The 4,842-nt window shown below is 41.1% G+C and overlaps 1 pseudogene; it reads left to right on the top strand.

Annotated features, from left to right (window-relative positions):
• Positions 1-4,705: 4,705 nt before the first annotated feature.
• LOC138143072 (zinc finger protein 345-like) overlaps positions 4,706-4,842 on the top strand; it is a 1,626-nt pseudogene continuing 1,489 nt past the window's right edge.

Here is a 4,842-nt window from a genome sequence, read left to right as displayed (position 1 = left end):
TGCTACCTGGCCGCCCCACTAAAGTGCTTTTATTCTATGATCCTGCAAGTTTAGCACCATAGTCAACACATCCCACCTCTTTGATACTTCAAATAAAAATTCCATCAGACAAAAAATGATAAGATAAGAAGCCAAGATGTGTTAATCCCCAAGTAGTTTTTCACCAATCTCAGTTCCTGTCCCAAGGAGCCTCATATATATAAAGGTATATACAAACACCTGGTTTTGGATGAGTAATGCAAGGCTCACAATCTCCAGGTGAATAAGGGCCTGTTACAGCTCTGTGAGAGTTCACATGCATCTTTCCATAAGGAATTAGTATGTGTGGATGATTGTGTGAGCTATGACTGTTCAGCTGTATGAAAAGTGATGTATTCAGTCAGTTATATTGTGGTCCTTTTACTTATGCTTGTGTTCCTCTGTAAATGTGAGAAAATCAATTGGTTATTGGTAGAGGGAGGGCAAGCAGGTTGAATAAACAGGAAGAAATCATTCAGAAGTAACACCCGGCATTTACCAAAAGATCAAGGACTACAGAGACCCAGACACATAAATACCAGATGAGAAAGTCTGAGTGAAGTGGAAATTGCTCATGGATTCAATGTGTATTTGGGAGTATTTATGGCAAAGTCTAACAAACTTTTATAAGAACAAGTGCCATTTCCAATATGAAAGATGCCTTTCCTGATGTGCCCCACCCAGGTATTAGTGTCCCCTCCTTAACACTACCTTATTTATTTTGTACATATTTGTATTTATGTGTCTGTATATATGTTGTTTTCTCCTGGGAGAATGTAAGTTCCTTGAAGGCAGGAGCTTTTGTTTTTGTCATTATATTTCATGTCTAGCTCATGGTAGACACTTTAAAGAAGCTTTTTGAATGGAAGTGAATGCCAGGAGACCTCACAGTCAAGCTATGCCCTATGGCCCTTGAAAATTTGCATGTCTTCAAAATGTGAGGTTATCAGTCGACAAGCCAGAATTAAGCATTTTCCCTGTACCAGGCACGGTGCTTTCAAGTCATTCAAGACAAGAAAGAAGACAGAATCTTGGATGCACGTGTTGGGAGGTGTTACTGAAAAGCCTCAGGAAGGAATGTGCCCATGTTTCTCCTCTGTCTTTTAATAATACACAGACTATTTTCAGCTGAATGTAACAAGCAGTACTAAGGAACTGCTGGGCATTCTTATTTCTCTGTGATTCCTGAGTGCTTAATGGGTTAATGTTGTTCCCCCTGCCTCCCTGTTAGCTAGGTCAGATGTATCCCAGAGATGTTCCTGGCCTTGGTTTCCTGGTTCAGCTCTATTTCTGGCACTCGAATTGTGTTAAAAAGGAGTAAACAGTAAGCCTACAACTAGGTCTTGAGTTAGCTAGGCTCTTTCCTGAGGAAACTCAGTGTGTGTCCTCCCCAAAACAAAAAAGAACAGCAGTTCTGAATCTGCATTTAGGGATTCCCTATCGTTTCTCAAAACGCTGCAAGACTGTTTTCCTGGAAAAATATTCTTCGTAGTGGTGATGTTGGTAGAGTGGGGCAGGAAAGAGGCATATTTGATTTTTGTGATTTGCATTTGGGCCATCGTGCTCATACTGTTAACTAAAACTTAGAAAATACTGCTGAAGATAGAACATGCCTCATTCTTTACTGTCTTATTTTGTGATAGCACTATTTGCATAGCATAGACCTTAATCCAGGATAGCAAACCATTTGTTTTTACAAGCTAACCTCAGTCTGTTTCAGCTTTTGGCAAGTAAGATTTCAAATAAAATTTATTAATTTGTAACATGCAGTTAACAGCTTTTCAAAACCTTTTAAAAATTTAAAAACAAAAGACTGTCAAGACATGGGTTTTATTCTTATATGATAGACAATCATAAGATGTCACTGCTGGAAAGGATTTTAGTGATAATCATTGTCTTTGCCTCATCCTATTCTCCCCCCTCCTGCTTAACATTCTTTCTATCCTAACATTAATAAACTTCTTAGTACCTTAATCTTCCCAATATCTGTTTCACACCTTTTCTTTCCTTCAACCTCATTTCCTGCACTTAGAGCAGATAACCTAGGCTCCTTTTTCACTAAGCATATGGAAGCCTTCCAAGGTGAGCTTATTCAACCCACTTTCTCCACTCCACAAGATTTCTCAGGCTCATGACCTGCTCTTCCCCTTACTGCTAGCCACAGAAAAGGGGCCCCTACTCCTTACTGGTGATAATCACTTTAACTGCACACTTGACCTGATTTTCTTCTGTTTTCTCCATTAACTGGCACCAGCACTCATTCTCTCTCTCATGAACCTTTTTCTTTCCTCCTTTGCCTTCTTTCCATCCTCCTATAACTACTTCAAGTCACAAAAAGCCTCCTCTAGTAGTCTTCTGTTAGTCCATCTAGCTACGATCCTATCTTTCCTTTCTTGAAAAAGGTTGTATTTATCTAATGACTACCTTTCCTCACTACCTACTATCTTCCAATTATTTGTGATCTGTCCTCTCCCTTCACCATTCTACTAAAGCATTTCCTCAAGGGTCAGCAGTCAGTCAATAAACATTTATTAAGTGCTTACTTAAGATGTGCCAGACACTGTGCTAAGCCCTGAGAATGCAAGAAGCAGAAAGTCAATCTTTGCCCTCACGGAATTTACATTCAGATGTGGGAAGATTACATATAAAAGGCAGCTGAAAGGAAAAGAAGTTGGGAGGGGAGTGGAAGAAGATATGCCAGCAAAGGAGCATATGGAAATGAGTCAGCAATGCAGCCTGGAAAGGGCTGATTTTGCTTGGACTGAGTCTCTACCTTGGATTGGAGATTCTGGAAGGAATCAGCCAATTAAAAGGTGAGCCCTCAGGAATGGAGACTACTTCCAATGCTGTAAATAGTCCAGTGGTGGGAGTGAGCTTCTATAGTAGAGAGGTTTTTATAGTGTGGTAGGAAAAGTCCTGTGATGATGTGTCATTCTTGTAGCTTGGAGAGGGATGAGCTCATCACCAAATCCAATGGCCTTTGCAGTCCTCATATTGCTTGACCTTTCTGTACTTTTTGACATAACTGACCACTCCCTGTGATATCTTTCTTTAGCTTCAGGGGAAAAAACACCCTGAACTCCTTTTGTGTTCTAATGTCTCTAATTATTCCTTCTTTCTCTTTGTTTTCTTCTTGGTACCTTAATGTTATTATCCAAGGATCTCTCCCGGACCCTCTTCTTTTCATTCTCTATACTCTTGTCTGTTATTCAGTCCCATGGCTTCAACTACCACCTCAAAGCAGATGATATACAAATTGACTTCTTTTTTGATGTCCAGATCCAGACCTCCACTTGCCTTCAGGACACCTCCACCTGGATTTCTCACCAGAATCTCAAATTCCACATCTGTAAAACAAAAGATCATAGTGTTTCATCCCTTTCCAAAAGTTTCTCAGCTTTATGACTTCACTCTTTTCTGTCAATTTCTCCTACCAGTTTTACCTTGTTTCTAATATTTACAACTTTGTGGTTATTTTTTACTCTCCTTTCTCTCATCTTGCTAATCCCATACCAATCCTGTGGTGGCAACCGAAGCAGCAGCAGGTTTGGGAGCTCTCAAGCCAGAAGTGGTAAAGGGACCTGGTACCTAGTCTGAAAGAGATTACAGTGTTAGTACTAGGAACAGGACCAGACACTGTTTGGCAACTTCATTGTCTATACTCACTTTTGAGTCACAGTTCATTGGAAGAGAAGAGCACTTTGAGTCAAGAGGGAGCAGGGGCCTTGAAGAACTTTTGGTCATAAGGGCACAGGGGTCTTGAGAAGCGGTATCGCTTCTAGTTCCAAGGAAACAGGGAACTTCAGGAGCAGTATCAATTGTAATTTCAAGGGATCAAGAGCCCTTACTGGATAAAGACCAGACCATGAGAGCAGTGATAACACCTCTCCCTAGATCACACCACTTTGGAAGCATGTGAAGACTTCCAGACCCCCAGAGCTAACTTTGAAAACAATAGTGCAGAAAAACCTGAAGCTTCAGACAGCGGCCTTCTCCCTCACTCCACTGAGATCAGAGCTAAGTTTTAAGATAAAGTTCAAAATCAAGAAACAGGGTAGAAAAATGAGCAAATAACAATGACAAAAAATTACTTGATTGTAAAAAGCTACAATGGTGACAGGGAAGATCAAGGCACAAATACGGAAGACAATGAAATAAAAACAGCTACAAGCAAAGCTTCAAAGGAAAAAAAATGTGAATTGAACACAATCCCAACAAGAATTCCTGGAAGAACTAAAAAAAATCTTTTAAAAATCAGATAAGAGTAGTAGAGAAAAATTTGGTGAAGAAAGGAGAGAAAAGGAAGAAAATTACAAAAAAAGACAATAGCTTGGTAAAAGTGGCACACAAATTACCAAAGAAAACACCTGAAAAAGCAAAACTGGTCAAATGGAAAAAGAGGGAAAAAAACTTCACTGATGAAAAGAACTCATTAAGAAGCAGAATTGCCAACTTCACTTCCGCTGGGAAGATGGTGGTGCAAGGGCAACATGTCCTTACAGCTGTGGCCTGTTGGGACTGACTGCTGGAATGGGAGAGAGCACAGGGTGGACTAGGCTGGAAGGAATCCCAAGGCCCCTTCAGGTGTGGGACCCTATGCCTTTTGACTCCCCGTGGGCTCTGTGGCTGTGAAAACCACAAATGAGACAAGTGGAGGAGGGGAGGGGTCGGGGCTCCAAGCCTGCCTTCTCTGGCTTCTGCCCTTAAGGAAGAGGGAATGGCTCCTGTGCTGCCAGCCAGGCCCTGCGAGGAATCAGTGACATTCAAGCATGTGATTGTGGAATTCACCCAGGAGGAGTGGGTACAATTGAACCCATCTCAGAA

Source organism: Petaurus breviceps, unplaced genomic scaffold, assembly GCF_028583685.1.
Source record: "Petaurus breviceps papuanus isolate PSGF00001 unplaced genomic scaffold, PetGlider_PUasm1.0 90626, whole genome shotgun sequence".
Lineage (NCBI taxonomy): Eukaryota > Metazoa > Chordata > Mammalia > Diprotodontia > Petauridae > Petaurus > Petaurus breviceps.
Note: the sequence above shows the minus strand (reverse complement) of the source record. Positions and strands in the feature narration are given on the sequence as shown.